This window comes from Leopardus geoffroyi, chromosome E3 (genome assembly GCF_018350155.1).
Source record: "Leopardus geoffroyi isolate Oge1 chromosome E3, O.geoffroyi_Oge1_pat1.0, whole genome shotgun sequence".
Lineage (NCBI taxonomy): Eukaryota > Metazoa > Chordata > Mammalia > Carnivora > Felidae > Leopardus > Leopardus geoffroyi.
This window is the reverse complement of record NC_059340.1, coordinates 10745604-10765864: the sequence shown is the minus strand read 5'-3', so window position 1 is coordinate 10765864 and position 20261 is coordinate 10745604. Positions and strand designations below refer to the sequence as shown.

The following is a 20261-nucleotide window of genomic DNA, read 5'->3' as shown; positions in this document are numbered from 1 at the left end:
CTGGGCCAGGCTGGCATGGGAGCTGCAGAAAACATGGGGAGGCATAGGAAACAAATCCTCAAAGCCAAATCTGCAGAAGCAGATGAGTCTTTTGTGAAATTCGCAGGCTAGTGCTCCGAGCCCCCAAGGCCCCTTTGCACACACCTGGCCCTGGGTTTGATCTCAGAGGTGGCGGCTCTTCCCTTCTGCAGCTGGTTTCATGTCGGGTTTCAGTTCCAGGTTGCATCCTGAGAACCCTCTCTGCAGGCCCATTCTTGTATAACTTAAAAGACCTTGACCCTTGCCAGTTGCCGAAAGCACACTTTTCTGCTCGTCCAGGTAAAACACCTGGAGAAGCAGTTTCACGAAACAGGCCTTCAGTGGCCCCCAGAGATGGACTTTGTGCCAAGCTCAGTTCTTTTTATTTTTATTTTTTTAAGTTTATTTACTTTGAGAGAGAGAGCGCGTGCGCACAAGTAGGTGAGGGCAGCGAGGAGAGACAAAATCCCAAGCAGGCTCTGTGCCATCAGCACGGAGCCCGATGGGGGGCTGGAACTCACAAACTGTAAGATCATGACCTGAGCTGAAATCCACTCGGACGCTTAACCGACTGAGCCACCCAGGTGCGCCACCCCCTGCCCCGCCAAGCTCAGTTCTATCAGAATTGTGTGTTCGTGAGTATGTGTGGATGCGTGTGTCTGAGTATGTTTTACATACTTAATCGTAAAGTTCAAACTTTCAGACCTTCCGCTTTCTGGCTGTAAATTTGATGGGATGCAGTTGTGATTAAAAACATTTTGCTTCCAGGGACACCCGGCTGGCTCCGTCGGAAGAGCGTGTGACTCTTGATCTTGGGGTTGAGAGTTAAAGCCCCATGTCGTGTGTAGAAATTATTTAAGTCAATAAATAAGCTTAAAAGAAAAAACACTTTGCTTCCCCAAAAGGGTGCAATACTTGGAGTAGTCATGTTCGTAGAGACAGAAAACAGAAGGGCAGTTGCCAGGAGCCGAGGGCAGGGGGGCGGGGGGAGTTGTTTAATAGGTATGGAGCTCCAGTTTTGCAAGATGAAATGAGTTCTGGAGGTCAATTGCACAACAACACGATGTGCTTACCCCTAATGAACTGTATGCTGAAAATGGTTAAGACGGAACATTTTATGTTATGTGCACTTTACCACAATTAAGAAACAATCTGCCGGGTCTGCAGAAGATCATGAATATTTTGTGGCTTTGTATGACCTGACACTGGATGGCTTTGTGCCTGGGGATCATTTTCAAATGCAGTCAGCAGTTAGGATGTGCCGTCGATGTGGTTAGGATGATATAACAGAGGTGCTTCAGGTACGCATAGTGGCCACATCCCAGTGGATGTGTGGCCCCTAACAGAGAAATCCCTGGACCCCAGCAGCCTGAGTTTTGCTTTTGACCAGAAGTCTTAGTGTGGGCTGCTCTCTGGTTTCCAAGGCTGCAGGAAGAGAGTATCTCTATTTTGAAGACAGGAAGTTCAGTGCACATTTGTTTTTTGTTTTTTTTACCAAGACATGTCAGGACAATGTTTTACAAGAAAGCCTGGAAAGGGAAGTGGTATGAAAATTGTTTGGGTTTTAATACAGAATATATTTTTTTAATTTTGCACATATTTAGAAAAATTATGAGTTCCGTCCAGATATATGCAGCTACCTTCCAGAAAAGGGGATATTACAATAAATTCATCTTGATCAGGTGGCATAGAGAAAACTTCTGGAATAGTCACATTTGAAAATTCCTTATTAAAAAAATTAGTAATAAAAAGGGAAAATGCCTTATTAACGAATGCCTTTGCCTTAAAACTGATTTAGCCAAAAACTGCTATGCTAATATTTTCTCCACAGAGCCTTCATAACTTGGGCACAACAAATAGTACTTGAAACAGTAAAGACAAACAAACAAACAAAACCAAAAAGCAAAAAAACCCAAAGAACCACCTGAATTGAAACATCATTTTGGAGAAGAGAGAAGGAAGGAAGGTGTTGAAGTAATATATTGGAATAGTTATCTAGTGCCGTCGTTCACTTGACCATTAATTTCAGAAGTGTCCTTATAATTATGTTAAATTAAAGATCTTGCAAATTATAGGTCACAGATATCCACTTTCAATGTGGAATAAGTCTATAAAGATGCTCGTTAAGATGCTGCTCTAAGATCAGAATGAAAGTGTGTCCATTTAACTCGGTGAGGTCAGGCCCGCTTTATACCCCAAGGGATCTGCAAGGCTGGATTTGAAGCAGTTAACAGATTCATTTAAGCAAAATCTTTGGTTTCTCGGCTGGCAGTGTCCTTAGCAAGGAAATCACGTGACCACTCTGGGTGAGGCAGAGTCCCTTCAAGGACATTCAGAGGGTTTGGGAAGTGGCTGCTTCAAATTCACACCCCACCCAGAGGGACTGTGGCCATTGCCCTGGGCTGGGGCGAGGGCTCCAAGGCAATTCTGACATGCAGCCAGGGATGACCAGCGGCCCAACGTAGATCGACAAGAGGATTATGACTTTGATCTTATTTCCATTGTCTTTCCTGTGTGGGGAAACAGGCAAAGGAAAAAAAAGAAAAGTCAGCGGGTAAACATATTTTAGCGACCCGATAAAGTATCTGCTGTAATTCCAACCAACTGGTGTGGCCCAGAGGACATTCTCCCCTTTGCACTCGGCAGTGCTGCGAAAAGGTATTGTCATTCTGTCTGCGGTGGAAAACCCTAGCTCTGGAGATCAGGTGAGGGCCCAGCTGGTAAGAGGCGGAGCCAGGGCTCAGACCGGCCTAATCCATCTGCCCCTTTGTTCTGGGACTGAAACAATCCTCTTCTGTGAAGGCCCATCCATTCTATGTTTTGTTCCCTGCACTTGGGCTAGCTCCATTCTTTTCTTACCCTCGTTTTCCTTGCTCAGGGCGGAAACTGAGATCAGCATAATTTCTGAGCAAATAGAAATTCACAGGACAGCCGGCCTGAGAGTGCGGAGTAAGAGGCGCACTCACTTGGTGTGAAGCACGAAACACTTCCAGATGCCAAAATCACTTCCCGGCCGCTCCACGTTGTTTGGCAGGGCTAAAATTAAATCCTGCTTTCTAGTAGCTGTGGTGGGAATTGAATTTTGCATCTTTCATCTGACTGCTCCAAAATGACCTTGAAAGACAAGAGAGCCTCGGTCGGTATTAGCGGGTAGAAAATAGCGTCAAGGGGCGCCCAGGTGGCTCAGTAGGTTGAGCGTATGGACTTCCGCTCAGGTCATGATCTCATGGTTCGTGAGTTCGAGCCCCACATCCGGGCTCACTGCTGTCAGCACAGAGCCTGTTTTGGGTCCCCTGTACACGCCCCTCTGGCTGCCCCTCCCCCAGTCTCTCTCTCTCTCTCTCTCTTAAAAATAAGTAAACATTAAAAAAAAAAAAAAGAAACCAGTTTTCATTTCTAAATCAAAGAATTTTTAACGCATAGATTTTATTCAAAGACAGGCAATGTTGGAAGAGATCTCACTCTAATGGCAAACAACAACAACGACAACGACAACAACCTTGAATTTTCAGCTGAGCTCATTTTCCAGGACTGCTTGAGCAGCTGCTGCCATCTCATGGAAAATTTTTATAAATTTCCAGTTGAGGCAAGAATCCACCATCTTCCATGGTCTTACTGCTACCAAGGCACGTTCCCTCAGACCAAAAAGCCCCTGGAAGTCTGGGCCTGTCAGCTGTCGTTTTATATCATTCTGGGCCCGTTGAAAAGCAGTTAGAGGGGCGCCTGTGTGGCGCAGTCAGTTAAGCGTCCGACTTCAGCCAGGTCACGATCTCGCGGTCCGTGAGTTCGAGCCCCGCGTCAGGCTCTGGGCTGATGGCTCAGAGCCTGGAGCCTGTTTCTGATTCTGTGTCTCCCTCTCTCTCTGCCCCTCCCCCGTTCATGCTCTGTCTCTCTCTGTCCCAAAAAATAAATAAACGTTGAAAAGCAGTTAGAGTATCATAGACACGTGGCGATTAGAAATCAAGCAATTAAAAAAATTAAAACATCAACATTAAAAAACAAAAAAACAGGGCGCCTGGCTGGCCCAGTCTGTTCAGCGTCCGACTTCGGCTCAGGTCACGATCTTGCCGTCCGTGAGTTCGAGCCCCGTGTCGGCCTCTGTGCTGATAGCTCGGAACCTGGAGCCTTGCTTCGGATTCTATGTCTCCCTACCTGTCTCTCCGCCCCTCCCATGCTTGTGCTCTGTCTCTCTGTCTCTCTCTCTCTCAAATAAAGATTGAAAAAAACAATAAATAAATAAAAGGAAAAAAGAAAACAATAAGTAATATTTCTCTTAAAAATATTTCAGGGGCGCCTGGCTGGCTCAGTCAGAGGAGTTGTGCTACTCTTGATCTTAGGGTTGGTCGTGAGTTCAAGGCCCTTCTTGGGTGGAGAGATTACTTACTAAATTAAAAAATAGATATTTTATTTATTTATTTACTTACTTACTTATTTATTTATTTAGTGCTGAGAGGAGAATCCCAAGCAGGCTCCAAAGTCTGCATGGAGCCCAAGAAGGGGCTTGATCCACGACTCTGGGATCACGACCCAAGCCGAGATCGAGAGTCGGATGCTGAAACGACTGAGCCACCCAGGTGCCCTCCAAAATATGTATTTAGTTAAAAAAAATTTTTTTTTCTTCAGACAGTGCGAGTGGGACAGGGGCAGAGAGAAAGAAGGACAGAGGATCCAAAGCAGACTCCAGCGCACTGACCGTGGAGGGGCTCAAACTCACGTGAACCACGAAATCATGACCTGAGCTGAAATCAGGCGCCCCCCACAATATGTATTTTAAATGTAAAGCTTTTTTTTAATTTAAATTTTTAAAATATTTTTGGTTTAAATAAAACGTTATTTCAGTTTCAATTGAAATGAGCAGAGAGAGAGAAGACATAATGATTAAGAAAATTCTTCTGTGGGGGCACCTGGGTGGCTCAGTCAGTTGAGCTTCTGACTTCAGCTCAGATCATGATCTCACATTTCATGAGTTCAGACCCGCGTGGAGCCCCGCATCGGGCTCCGTGCTGACAGTGCAGAGCCCGCTGGGGATTCTCTCTCTGCCCCTCCCCACTCACGTGTGTGTGCGCTCTCTCTCTCTCTCTCTCTCTCTCCCTCTCATCTCTCTTAAAATAAATAAAATTAGGGGCGCCTGGGTGGCGCAGTCGGTTAAGCGTCTGACTTCAGCCAGGTCACGATCTCGCGGTCCGTGGGTTCGAGCCCCGCGTCGGGCTCTGGGCTGATGGCTCAGAGCCTGGAACCTGTTTCCGATTCTGTGTCTCCCTCTCTCTCTGCCCCTCCCCCATTCATGCTCTGTCTCTCTCTGTCCCAAAAATAAATAAACGTTGAAAAAAAAATTTTTTTTAAAATAAAATAAAATAAAATAAATAAAATTATTTTAAAAAAGAAAGAAAATTGTTCTGTGTAGCTCCTCCTCCCTATGATTTTAAGGAGAGCACTTCTGTAACATATAGCCTGATGCCCCTGCACAGCTGTCTGCTGTCACACTGACTTGAAACAACCTTCCCACTGTTGGGTTCTAGTGAATTCTTTTTTCAAGGCTCAGTGGAAACTCAACTCCACCAGGTAGAGTGAACTTCTTCTGCAGGACCCTATGCCCACTGCCAGAGTCTTATTTATTTATTGTTACCGTATTTACCGCTGTAGCACTTTGTTCTGTTTTGATAGTTTTGTAGAGGGAGGGAATAGCACGATAGCTAAGCACTCCGGCTCCAGGTTCAAATCCAGACTCTGCTCGTCACTGGCTGTGTCACCTTGGGCAAGTTTTCTCTGCTGCAAAAGGGAGCAAACAAAAGCATCGCCTCAAAGGGTTGTTAAGAGCTTTAATTGCGTTAGTCTTCAGCAGGTGCTTAGAGCTGGGCCTGGCACAGAGGGAGCACTCTTGAAGTGTGACCTCCCACTGCTGTCCTCGTGTCATTGTCCACACACAGGTCCGTCTCTGAAATCCCCTTTGCTGACAAAGGATGTCAAGCATGGCTCGGTTGTGTTTGGTGAAAGCAGGCGTACACAAACGGGGCACACTCATATTGTCACAGTAGAGATCTCTGTGGTGGGCCTGGGTGGCTCAGTGGGTTAAGTGTCCAACTTCAGCTCAGGTCATGATCTCATGGTTTGCGAGTTTGAGCCCCGCATCAGGCTCCGTGCCGACAACTCAGAGCCTGGAGCCTCCTTCAGATTCTGTGTCTCCCTCTCCCTCTGCCTCTCCCTCATTCATGCTCTGTCTCTCTCAAAAATAAATAAACATAAAAAAAAATTTTTTTAAAAAGGTCTCTGAGTAAGTGTGTGTGTTTGGAGATGTGGGTCACTCACCACTGCCCTGGCATGTTCAAGCTCCACACACCAAGTCCAACCCCAACATGTGCACATCATACCAGGCAGCCTCTGCCACATAAAGTCGACAATAGCTAACCTGCAGCCCAGAACAGATGCCATGATGGTAACACGTTGGTGTTAGGAGCCCAACATGGAAAGTAGGGTTTCCTTTATAGACCCTGAGACACATACATTGCCATTTGTCTCCTCATTATCGCTATTCTACCTCTGTCTTGGTTAATTTTTTGTAAGTTTATTTTATTTTGAGAGAGAGAGAGACAGAGCATGAGCGGGGCGGGGTGGGGGGGGAGCAGAGAGAGAGAGAGAGAAAGAGAATCCCAATCACAGAGCCACTCAGGTGCCCCAAGAATACATTTTTATAAAGAAGTGTAAGATTTGTATACTGAAAACTATAAAACATCATTAAAGAAATTAAGGAAGACTTCAATAAATGTAAAGACATCCCATGTTCATGGATTGAAAGATTTTGTGTTGTTGAGATGGCAGTCCTCCCAAGTTGATTTCTAGATTCAAAGTGTTCTCTATCAAAATCTTAGTTTTTTTCCTCCAGAAATTGAAAAAGCTGATCCTAAGATTCATATAGAAATATAAGGAATCCAGAATAGCTAAAAACAATCTTGAAAAAGGAGCATAAAGTTGGAGGACTCACTACTTCCTGATTTCAAAATCACTACAAAGTTACAGTAAAAAATAGAGTGCAGTACCAGCTTGAGGATAGACATAGAGATCAATGGAATAGAACCAAGAGCCCAGATGTAAATTCTCACTTTTATGATTGGTTGATTTTTCAGCACGGGTGCTAAAACCATTCAATGGGGGAAAATGGTCTTTTCAACAAATACCCTTTTACAAGAGATCCCAGAGAGCTCCTTCCCCACTTCCATTATGTGAGATTAACAATGAGAAGCTGGCCCTTAATGAGGAAGCAGGCTCTCACCAGACACTGACTCTGCCAGTGCCTTGATCTTAGACTTCCCAGCCCCCAGAACTGTGAAAAATAAATTTCTGTTGTTTATGTGCTACCTAGTCTATGGCATTTTTTTATAGTAGCCTGAATGAAATAAGACAATCTTTTTAAACAAAATTTTTTTAACATTTATTTATTTATTTATTTATTTATTTAATTTATTTATTTTTTTCAACGTTTATTTATTTTTGGGACAGAGAGAGACAGAGCATGAACGGGGGAGGGGCAGAGAGAGAGGGAGAAACAGAATCGGAAACAGGCTCCAGGCTCTGAGCCATCAGCCCAGAGCCCGACGCGGGGCTCGAACTCCCGGACCGCGAGATCGTGACCTGGCTGAAGTCGGACGCTTACCCGACTGCGCCACCCAGGCGCCCCTAACATTTATTTATTTTTGAGAGACAGAGAGAGACAGAGCATGAGCAGGGAGGGGCAGAGAGAGAGAGAGAAGGAGACAGAATCTGAAGCAGGCTGCAGACTCTGAGCAAGCTGTCAGCACAGAGCCTGATGTGGGGCTCGAACCCACAAACTGTGAGATCATGACCTGAGCCAAAGTCAGATTCCCAACCGACTGAGCCACCCAGGCGCCCCAAGACAATCTCTATAATAGCCAAAAAAAACCAGAAACAACCCAAATGTCCATTAACTCATCAATAGACTTTTTTAACGTGGTATATTCACACAATGGAATATTATTCAGCAATGAAAGGAAATAAAATACCGAAACATGCTACAACAGGGATCGACCTTGAAAATACTGTACTAATTGAGAGAAGCCAGGTACTATGGGGCTTGAAATGTAGTGTGGCTGCTAGTAAGTATGAGGGTTTTTTTTTTGAGGGAATGACAATGTTGAAAATGGTGATGATAGGGGCGCCTGGGTGGCTCAGTCGGTTAAGCGTCTGACTTCAACTCAGGTCATGATCTCACGGTTCATGAGTTCGAGCCCTGCATCAGGCTCTGTGCTGGCAGCTCAGAGCCTGGAGACTGCTTCGGATTCTGTGTCTCCCTCTCTCTCTGTCCCTTCCCCATTTGAGCTCTGTCTCTTTCTCTCTCTCTCTCTCTCTCTCTCTCTCTCTCTCTCTCTCAAAAATGAAAAGAAAAGAAAATGGTGATGATAGTTGCACAACTGTGGAAATATACTAAAAACCATTGAATTCTACAGTTTAAATGGGTGAATTGTGTCTCAATAAGCTGTTGTAAAAAGTAAGTTATACTATATAACTTGTTGGACTATTCTATGGCCATTTATTTATAAACATTTCAACCATAAAGAATATGTTCAGGGGCTCCTGGTGGGCTCAGTCAGTTGAGCATGCGACTCTTGATCTCGGGGTTGTGAGTTCAAGCCCCATGTTGGGTGTAGAGATTACTTAAAAATAAAATCTTAAAAAAATATATGTTTATAGTATTACAATCATTTGAAATAATAAGGATATGAAATTATATCTTATCAACTAAGTAAATCTATTTGTGTAGGAGACACTGTTGCCACATATCCTCCTTTCCCTCTTCTTTCAACCTAAAAGACCATGTGACTCAGGGGAAACTGACCCAGCTCTGGGGGTGATTGCTCTAAGTCAATGGCGGTAATCCCACCATGTAACCAAGTCTACACTGGTCACTTAGCCTGTAGCATTCCCAGTGATAGCATCTGGGTCAGGAGTGGGTGTGTGCAAATCAGACTGAAAAGGAGACTTTCAGCCCCTCCATCATCTTCCTGCCTAAAAGCCCCTCGAGATGAAGTCAGTGTTTGGAAGGGAGGAAAATCACCTGGGTCCTTGAGAATGTCATTGTTCTCCACCAGCCCTGACATCTGACTGCCTCTAGATTTCCTGTTCCCTGAGGCCGTTAATAGCTTTCCTTCCATTTTAGCTTTTTTTTTGAGTCAGGGTGGTTTTTGTTATCTGACAAAAACATCCCAGCACAGAAGCACTACACGCACAGAAGAAAGAGTGGAAGGAAATGAATAAAAATGTAAGTTACAAGTATCTTTCAGTGGTGGGGTTAGGGGTGTTTGAGATTTCTCCTATTTTTCTGTGTTTTCAAGTTTTTCTGAAATTGGCATGTATTACACTTTCAATCAAAGTAAGGTTTAAACAAAACGGCAGACGTCTGGGTGGCTCAGTCAGGTAAGTCATGGTTCATGAGATCAAGCCCCACATCTGGTTCTGCCCTGACAGTGTGGAGCATGCTTGGGATTCCCTCCTCCCTCTCTATCTGGCCCTCCCCAGCTCATGTTCTCTCTCTCTCTCTCTCTCTCTCTCTCTCAGAGTAAATACATAAACTTAAAAAAAAATAACAATAGGAAAAAGGAAAAGGCAATATAAAAGAATATGTGCCCCCGTATATTTAGCCAGCCACTGAGGGAACATGGCCGCCAGCATCCCCACCCCAAAGGTTCACACTCTTGTGTAGTCCTCCCCTGAATTATACAAGGGCTGTTGCGTGTAATCAGTAGCATAAGGCTGAAGTGATGACATTAGGTCATGAAAAAGACAGTGGTTCTGTCTCGGGTGCTCACTTTCTCTCTTAAATCATTCTTTCCAGGGGGAATCATGCTGCTATATGTGAGCAGCCCCGTGGAGAGGCCCAGATGCTGGGAAAGTGAAGCCATTGGCCAACAGCCACGTGAGCGAGCTTGGGAACAGATTCTCCTGCCCCGATTCCAGGAGGTGTCTGCTACCCAACCATGGCTGGAGTGCAAGCTCCTGGGATGCTCACAGCCAGAAGCACTCCTCCAGCTGCTCCTGGATTCCTGACCCTCAGAACCAATACTAGACAGTAAGTTTGTTTTTCCTTAATTTATTTAAAAAAAAAAATTTATTAAAAACAAACAAGCAAAAAAATAACTCTACACCTAGCAGGGGGGTGGAACTCACGACCCCGAGGTCAAGAACTGTATATCGTACCAACTGAGCCAGCCAGGTGCCCCTGCTCCAGTAAAGTTGCTAAGCTATTCAGTTTCAGGGCTCTTGTTTCACAGCAAAATGGAGAGCAAGAGACACGCCAACTCTTCCACTCAGTAAGCCACTTAGGGGAAATCTTAACTTCAGACACAGAAGCAACGAAGGACGTATGTAGAGGATGTTTATTGCCACTGCCTTTGCCTCAGAAAAATATTGGACATAATTAGAAATGAGGGTGATACCATTCTGTGGGACTGTTGCGCAGTTTTTGACAGGTCCGTAGTGTCAATCTGGAAAGATCCACGGCTTGTCAAGCGGGGAGCAAAACGGTTGTAGAATCACGTGTGTGGGATCTGTGGGAGCCATTGCTGGATGTAACTCCTCAACATCTCTCCTCCACTTCCTCCTTATTCACAGATCATGTTTCCAGCTTCCAAACTAAAATCTCGGGGCACCTGGTGGCTCAGTTGACTGAGCGTCAGACTTTGGCTCAGGTCACGTTCTCGTGGTTCATGAGTTCAAGCCCCACATTGGGCTCGCCGCTGTCAGCGCTTCAGATCCTCTGTCCCTCCCTCTGTAACGACCCCCACTGCTTGCAGTCTCTCAAAAAACAAAACCAAAAACACCAAAACACTAAAATCTCGGTTTCTCAGCTTCCCTCGCAGCAGCCAGGCACAACCACGTGACACGTTCCTGGCTAAGGAGATGTAAGCAGAAATCCACAGGAAAGTTACTGGTTTTCTAGTAGCATGTACTACACGTATAACCAGAGTCGGTCGGTACGTGCCTGTCCCCTTGTGCCTGCCTTCTTCCTCCTGCGTGGAACAGACTTGGTGCCCGGAGGGCAGGGCCGTCTTGTGACTGTGGGGACCCAAGTCACACTCTCAGGATGGGGAAGCATAAAGGCATGGAGCATGCGGCTTCACGGCCGCGGCACCGTGCACTATGTGACCCCAAACTTGTTGTCACCTGAGAAAGACACACTGTTTAGGTTTTGAATGTAATCCCGGTTACTGTTTTCATCTAAAAGAAAAAAGGGAGAAAAGTCATGTGTATGTGTATGTGTGTGATTACTTACATGAGCATGATGATGTAGGAGGACACATAGCTCACTGTTAACATTGACCGTTAGGGGCACCCGGGTGGCTCAGTTGATTGAGTGACCAGCTTCGGCTCGGGTCGTGATCTCTCGATTTGGGAGTTTGAGCCCCGTGTCGAGCTGCTGTCAGTGTGGAGCCTGCTTCGGATCCTCTGTCTCCCTCTCTCTCTTCCCCTCCCTTGCTCATGCACTCTCTCTCAAAAATAAATAAAAAATAAAAATAAACTAAAAAAAAAAAAACAAAAACATTGACAGTTCACTGCAAGGGGTAAGACTGGAGGCAGAGGACAACTGATGAAGTTTTTATTTTTACTCTGTTTACATCATTATACCAAACATTTATTAATTTTGTGACACACTATAATAATGTCCACGAAGCTTATAAAAAGAGAGGAAGAGTCGATGTTCTGGCTGGCTCAGTCGGAAGAGCATGTGACTCTTGATCTCAGGGTCGTGAGTTCAAGCCCCACATTGGGTGTAGAGATTACTTAAATAAACACTTTTAAAAAAAAGGAAGAGTCACATATGCTAAAATACATGTTATATATATATATATATGCATATACACACACACACATATATAATACATACATATGTAATATACACACATATATAATATATATAATACATAATTATAGAGTATACCCACACATATATATAATATATACACACATATATAATATATTTATATATAATACATAATTGTATAGTATATATGAGAGAGAAAGAAAGAGAAAGTGTACAATAGCATTCTGGAATTACTGGTTATCACTCGACCAGCTCAAGCTCAAGCTCAAGGCAAAGCCGGTCCTCAGTGACTGGGCCGGTGCCTCCCATAATGCAGGGAGCTAGGAGTGGACAGTCTGAGCAAATGGAATATTCGGTATAGTTCTGCAGTTTGAGCCAACACTACAAGCTTCAGATGTGTTGCACAGGCCTTGGTGTGGAGGGCCAGATACTCAGGAGATCATCGGGACCCCACCAGGAGGCCCGGAGGCACAGGTGCAGCCCGGCAGAGAAGGGAAACAGACAGGGAAGCTGGGGTCTGGGGTCCGGGGCCAAGGGATGCAAGGCAGGGCCCTGGCCTGTGACCTAGCACGGCTCTGGCACAGGGCGCTGGTCCCGGGCTCCCCAGAGATGGGTCCGTCTTTTCAGGAACAGGCCTCAGTCACCTTCCCCGCTCCGAGGACCTGGGCTTGTAGCTGGATCCCACCGTACAGGCACCTGAGCAGGGCTGAGGCACATAAGAACCGGGCGTCTAGACCAAATCACAGTGTCGTGCAGCTGACTGTGGACGTGACATATGTCTTCTTAGTCAGTGGCTCTTTGCTTCCTGGAGCCTTCATGGCTCCTATTCTGTGCTGGGCCTCCGTGCAGCCAAGGGGGTGGGGGTGGGGGCGACAGGGCTGCTGTCTTGGACCCACCTCCCTCCCCCGTCCCCCCCACCACACTGATTTCCTCTCTTGTGGCCCCAGGGGTTTCCTGTTCTCTCCCCTGCCTGAACAGCTTCCCCATTTCTTTTGCAACATCTTGCAGCAGGTGTCTGGCTTGCTCCTGCTCTCGGAAGCTCAGACAGGCTGGGACCTAGCAGAGAGCCTCCGGGTTTGGTCCAAGGTGTGCCATGGGAGGAACAGCGGCTCAGCCGGGCGGCCCGGCCACGTGCAGGGGGAGCCCATGGAGGGGAAGGCGCCATTTTCCCGAACTGGGTTATGACCCAGATATCACACGGAACAGATTTACACTAAAGAATTCTTTGTCGCTTATCTAAAATTTCCATTTAACTGAACATCCTGTATTTTTATTTGCTAAATCTGGCAACCTGATCCTAAGACGGCTCAGCTTTCAAAGTTCTCTAATCAGATGTTCCAGAAAGGGAAGAGAGGGAGGAGAGAAGACGGCAGGAAAGAAAAAACTCCCCATGGAGAGAGAGAGCCGGTGTGTGACTCCACAGCTGTTCCTCCCCTCCCACCCCCGAGGGCCAGAGACTGAGGCCCCAGGGGAGAGGGCAGGGCTGGGAGAGGTACCCTGTGCCAATCCCTGGCTCAGCCACCAACTTCCTGTGGGTCACCCTGGGCAGTGGCTGGGCCTCCCTGGGCTCCCTCGCTGGCATCTGTGGCCTCCAGCACTCACTCACTCATCACATTTGTCCCAAGCACCCACACATACCCCTGCTGTGTGCCAGACCAAGTCTCAGAGAGGAGCCCTTAAGCAGCTGGCTGGCTGATGGCATGCGGAAGATATAGACATGAAAACGGATCCCCAGGATCCAGGAATATGGAATTTCCACTTCCCTCCTTCCAAGGGAGAGCTACTCAGTCCCGGCCGGGCCCTGCACCTGCCCTCTTCCTCTTCCTGGTACCCAATGGCTGCTCGGGGATCTGGGAGGGCTCCCTCCCAGGGGCATTGGCTGTCGTGGTGCTGCCGTCCTCAACTGAAAGCCCTCCACTCGGCCATGCCTTGTCCGGTGACCCCAGAATGGTGGCTGTGAGCTTCAAGAACAGTGAAGTGTTCTGGGGGACTTGCTTTCCCTGGACCAGCTGGGTTGGGTTGATCAAGGCAAGCTTGCATCTTTCAGATGCCCACCTAGGTGCCCAGGGGCTTCAGATCTCCTGGTGGGCTGAGGACAAGACAAAGGTGGGAGGCTTTGAAGGGCAGACCCAGGGTGTTGTTAATACTACCCGTTTTTCCCAGCATGTTCCCATGGCGGGGGAAAATGGAAGGAGGGAATTTGATTTTGATGACCAGGGGAGCCACCATTCACCTCCACACAGCAGTCAGGATGCTTTAAAAAAAAAAAAAAAAAAACAAAAAACAGTTTTTGTTTTTTTTTTTAATTGTGGTAAAAATATATATAACATAACATTTACCATTTAGGAGTACAACTCAGTGGCATGAAATAACATTCACAATGTGATGCAACCATCGCCCCTATTTCCAGAGCTTTTTCATCATTCCAAACAGAAACTCTGTACCCATTAAACAATAATTCTCCCCTTGGGGCGCCTGGGTGGCTCAGTCGGTTGGGCGTCCGACTTCGGCTCAGGTCATGATCTCGCAGTTCACAAGTTCGAGCCCCGCATCCGGCTCTGTGCTGACAGCTCGGAGCCTAGAGCCTGCTTTGGATTCTGTGTCTCCCTCTCTCTCTGCCCCTCCCCAATTCATTCTCTTTCTCCCTCTCTCTCTCTCTCCCTCTCTCTCTCTCTGTCTCAAAAATAAATAAGTGTTAAAAAATTGCTTGAAACAATAATTCTCCCCTCTTTTCCCTCCCCTCCCAGCCCCTGGTCACCTCTAATGTACTTACTGTCTCTATGAATTTTTCTGTTCTCAATACCTCATTCGTGTGGAACCATACCCAATCTGTCCTTTTGTGTCTGACTGCTTTCACTCAGCATACTTTTTTTTTTAAGTTTTTATTTATTTAAGTAATCTCTACATCCAACATGGGGCTTGAACTCACCACCCTGAGATCAAGAGTCGCAGGCTCTTTCAACTGAGCCATCTCGGCGCCCCTCAGCATAGTGTTTTCAAAGAGCATCCCTGTGGAAGCATGTGTCAGAGCTTCATCCCTTTTTATGGGTGAATAATGTTCCATAGTGTCCCTGTAGAGGCCATATCTGGCTTATCAATTCATCTGTTGGGGGGCACTTGGGTTGTTTCTGCCTTTCGGCTCCCCAGAGTGGGTACTGCTGGGTAAGAAGAACAACTCTGTTCTCGACTACAACACACTACACTTCCGCTCATCGGATGTGAGGGGGTTTTCCAAAACCAAACAATTCTCAGATGCCGGCAGGATGTCCTACGATTTAACTCAATGCTGACACTGTTGACTCGCAGTTAACATCAGATCCCACAGGCTGAGGGCTCGGTCCTATAGGACGACCCCCAGTTCAGACACCTGCGCTTCTGATGGGCCAGCTATAAACCAGAGGTTTCCGTGACCCCCTCCTCGGGTTCGGTCATTTGCCAGAGTGACTCACAGAATTCGGGAAAACGGTTTACTTATTAAATTTCTGGATTTATTACAAAGGATATTTAAGGACATAAATTAACAGCCAGGTGAAGAGATTCATAGGGTGAGGTCCAGAAGGGTCCAGGCACAGGAGCTTCTGTCCCCATGGAGTTTGGGGAAGGTCACCCACCCATGTGGATGCATTCTTGTCCACCACCTGGAAGGACTGTGAATGCGTACTGTCGGGATTTTATCTATCTATCTATTTATTTATAAATGTTTTTATTTATTTTTGGGAGAGAGAGAGACAGCATGAGTGGCGGAGGGGCAGAGAGAGAAGGAGACACAGAATCCAAAGCAGGCTCTAGGCTCTGAACCGTCAGCACAGAGCCCGACGGGGGGCTCGAACTCACAAACCGCAAGATCATGACCTGAGCCGAAGTCGGATGCTTAACTGACTGAGCCACCTGGGCGCCCCATATTTTTAAGTTTATTCATTTATTTTGAGACAGAGCGAGTGTGTTGGGGGTGGGGGGGAGAGGCAGAGAGAAAGGGAGAGAGAGAATCAGAAGCATGCTGTGTGCACTGTCAGCGTGGAGCCAGATGTGGGGCTCGATCTCACGAACCGAGATCATGACCTGAGTTGAAATCAAGAGTCTGCCTCTCAACCAACTGAGCCACTCATGTGCCCCAGTGTTTAGGAAGGCTTTCATTGATAATTAATTCAGTCTCTAGCCCCCTCCCTTCCCTGGGAGTCGGATGTGGCCATCCTTAGGGGCTTTCCAAAAGCCACCTCATTAACTAAACTCCAGTGTTACCAGAAAGTTCCCAGGGTTTTAGGTGTTGGTACCAGGAATGCAGGTGAAGGCCAAAATATATATATTTGATTGTATAACACTATCCCACCGGGTCATATGATAATTTTTTTTTAAACTTTTTTCCCCTAAGTTTGTTTATTTATTTTTAATTTTTTTTTCAACGTTTATTTATTTTTGGGACAGAGAGAGACAGAGTATGAACAGGGGAGGGGCAGAGAGAGAGGGAGACACAGAATCGGAAACAGGTTCCAGGCTCTGAGCCATCAGTCCAGAGCCTGACGCGGGGCTCGAACTCACGGACCGCGAGATCGTGACCTGGCTGAAGTCGGACGCTTAACCGACTGCGCCACCCAGGCGCCCCTGTTTATTTATTTTTAAATGTTTGTTTATTTTTGAGAGAAAGCACGAGCAGGAGAGGGGCAGAGAGGGTGGGACAGAGGACCCCAAGTGGGCTCTGCGCCATCAGCACGGAGCCCGACGCGGGGCTCGAACCCATGAACCGTGAGATCGTGACCTGAGCCGAAGTCAGACGCTTAACCGACCGAGCCACCCAGGCGCCCCTCATGTGATGATTCTATGTTTAGCCTTCTGAGAACTTGTTTCCCCTCGTGGCTGCACCATTTTACATTCCTGCCAGCAATGCATGAAAGTTCTAGTTCTCACACATGCCCACCAACACTTGTTATTTTCTGTTTTATTCTTTACAACTGCCGTCCTAGTGTTACCCATAACTGGGTCTGCCTCGTGGTGGGCATCGAAGCCAAAAGACACAACGAAGCCAAAGAAAGGAAGGGTATTACTTGCAACAAGTAAATGAGGACCCTGGGACCGTCTCCCAAAGTGGTGTCTCCTCAAACCACAGAACTGGGAAGTTTTAAGCCAAGGATGCATGTGGATTCGTGAAGGGGCTTGTGCAGCGGGGATTCAGCTGGGAAATAGGGCAGGTCGTCTGAAGGTGATCTGTCTGTCCAGGGTCGAAGGCACGAGGGCCAGCAAGGGTCGGCCTTGCCAATTCTGTGACTACGCTTGAGTTTTATTTATTTTTATTACTTTTTTTTTTTAATGTTTATTTATTTACTTTGAGAGTTCTGCGTCAGCGTGGAGCCTGATGCGGGGCTCGATCCCATAAACCGTGAGATCGTGACCCGAGCTGAAATCAAGAGTCGGACACTTAACTGACTTGAGCCCCTCAGGCGCCCCGAGCCAGAGTTTTGATCCTGTAAAGATAACTCAGGAATGTGTGTCAGGTCGATCTTGATGTTGAATCAGCCCTGGGAGTTTTGTCACTGATTTGTTGCCCCTGATATGATTAGGTTATCTCCTGGCCTGACAGTGGCTGTTTGTTCTTCTTCTTTTGTTCCCTTTAAATCAGTTCAGGATATCCCAGGAAGCTCTGCAAGAAACGTGCTTTGGGCCGGGCGCCTGGGTGGCTGAGTCGGTGAAGCACCCGACTCTTGATTTCAGCTCCCGTCGTGATGGCACGATGCGTGGGGTCGAGCCCCAAGTCGGGTCCGTGCTTTGAGGGCAGAGCCTGCTTGGGATTCTCTCTTTCTCTCCCTCTCTCTCTCTCTCTGCCCCTGCCCTGATCTCTCTCAAATAAATAAACATTTATAAATAAATAAATAAATAAATAAATAAATAAATACAAGTTAAATGAAAAAATTAAAACAAAACCAAACATAAATTGAAATCTGTTGCTCCCCTGACCAGATGGACTCTGGCTGTGTCCTCCAGGCCCTCTGGTGAAGTCTCGCCTCTGCTCACCTCTCCAGCCTCACGGCCCTCTCCCCTTCACCCAGCGCTCACCACCTTCGCAGAAGGCAGGCCTCTCGCCTGCACCGCACCACCCCCCCCCCCACCCCCCGCCCAATCTCAGGGACCATTCTGTGCTTCCTCTTTCCGGGGGGGATCTGTCTTCCTTATGCTCTTGGCCTGGCGGACCCCAGCCTTGGTCCCTACACCCCGTTCACGTTCCTTCCCAGCTCTGGGCTGCATTTGCGGTTGGGAGTCCGCTGTTTCCCCTGCTTCTTGTCCATCCCAGGCAGGAGGCTCCGGGTCTTGGCAAAGCACGTAGCTGATGCTTGTTTCGTGGCCAGATGAGCCAACGAATTGTCTCTCCCGTGGGCTCGCGTCCTTTTGGGAAGACACCAAAGTGGTCACTTCTACCTCCCTCCCCTGACAGCCAACCCAGGAGGCCGTGTCTCACAAACATACTGAAGTCACACCAGGGAACTCCCCAACCACTGCAGTCCCTTCCCTGTTTGCAGATTTTCTTCCAACTGTTCTCTTCCTTTGGATCCAGGGAACCAAGGTGCTGAGGCCCTGAGGACACCCTGAGGACACCCAAGGTCCCAGAGAGGAGAAACCCCTCAGGTAATGGGTGTGACAAGTGGGAGCTCACCCAGAGCACTGGGAACATCTCTCTTTCTCCCTTTTATTTTATTTTATTTTATTATTTGAGAGAGAGAGAGAGAGAGAGAGAGTGCACAGTCAGAATCTTTTTATTTACTGATTTTTTTTGGTGGGGGGGGGAAGGCAGAGAGAAGCAGAGAGAGGGAGAGAGAGAGAATCCCAAGCAGGCTCTGCACTGTCAGCACAGAGACTGATGTCGGGCTCGAACTCACAAACTGTGAGATTATGACCTGAGCCAAAGTCGGACGCTTAACCCACTGAGCCACCCAGGTGCCCCAGAGAGAAAGAGAATCTGTGAACAGGTTCCGTTCTCAGTGTGGAGCCTGAGGCAGGGCTCAATCCCACAACCCTGGGATCATGACCTGAGTCCAAATCAAGAGTCAGAAGCTCAACCGACTGAGCCACCCAGGGGCCTCTCTCTCTTTAAAAAAAAAACAAAAACATATATTTGGGGTGCCTGGATGGCTCAGGCGGTTGATTGTCTGACTTTGGCTCAGGTCATGATCTTGCGGTTTGGGAGTTCGAACCCTGCGTCGGCCTCGCTGCTGTCGGCACGGAGCCTGCTTCGGGTTCTCCGTCCCCCTCTCCCTCCCCTCTCAAAAATGAATAAACATTCGAAAAGTAATAAAATAAAAAATATACATTTGTCGAGGTGCCCTGGGAGCATCTCTTGTTAGGAGGTGGGGCAGGAGTAAAAGAAAGAGAAAAAGAAAGTCCCAGAAGCAAAGGAGACAGAAGCAGACTGCAGCCACAGAGCTGGCCAACTACAGGACCACACAGGAGGGTAGAGCAGGGAGAGCTTGTGGGGAAGGACAAAGCATCAGAGACCAAAAAAAAAAAAAAAAACCAAGAGGCAACCTACTGAATGGGAGAATATATTTGCAAATCGTGTATCTGATGAGGAGTTAATATCCAAAATATATAAAGAACTCTTACAACTCAGTAGCCAAAAAAAAAAAAAAAAAAAAAAAAATCCAATTAAAAAAGTGGGCACAGGATCTGAATAGACATTTTTCCAAAGAAGATATGCAGGTGGCCAACAGGTACGCAAAAAAGTGCTCAGCGTCGCTCACCATCAGGGAAATGCAAATCGAAACCACAGTGAGATCTCACCGCCTGCCTGTTAGGATGGCGTGTATCAGAAAGACCAAAGGCAGCCAGCGTTGGCGGGGGTATGGAGAAAACAGACCCCTCGTGCACCGTCGGTGGGAATGCAAATTGGTGCAGCCACTGTGGAAAACAGTGTGGAAGTCCTTCAAAAAATTAAAAATAGATCTGCCATATGATCCGGCAGTCCCGCTTCTGGGTGTTTCTCTGAAGGAAATAAGAACACCGACTTGAAAAGATGCGGACAGCCCGTGTTCACTGCAGCATTATTCACAGTAGCCGAGACATGGAAGCAACCTAAGTGTCCATCGGTGGGTGGGTGGCTGCAGAAAATGTGGTGGAGGGGCGCTGGCTGGCTCAGTGGGTGAAGCGCGCGACTCTTGATCTCGGGGTTGTGAGTCGGAGTCCCACATTGGGCGTAGAGATTACTAAAAAGAAAGAAAGAAAGGAAGGAAGAGAGGAAGAAAGAGAATGTGGTGTGTATATACAATGAAATGTTAATCAGCAGTAAAAAAGGAGGAAATCCTGGCATTTGTGACAACATGGATGGACCTTGAGGGCATTGGGCTGAGATAAATCAGAGAGAGAAAAATACCGTCTGATCTCATTTATATGCACAATCTAAAACAACAACAACAAAACTCCCCAAACTCTC

General features: G+C 47.1%; 1 long non-coding RNA gene across 1 annotated transcript in view; it reads left to right on the top strand.

The window, feature by feature from the left end:
* LOC123588835 overlaps positions 1 to 18400 on the top strand; it is a 39267-nt gene extending 20867 nt beyond the window's left edge. The window contains exons 2-3 of the long non-coding RNA XR_006708032.1: positions 9863 to 10096; positions 18129 to 18400. This is a non-coding gene — a long non-coding RNA (uncharacterized LOC123588835). The remainder of the gene's footprint in view (positions 1 to 9862; positions 10097 to 18128) is intronic.
* The last annotated feature ends 1861 nt before the right edge of the window (positions 18401 to 20261 follow it).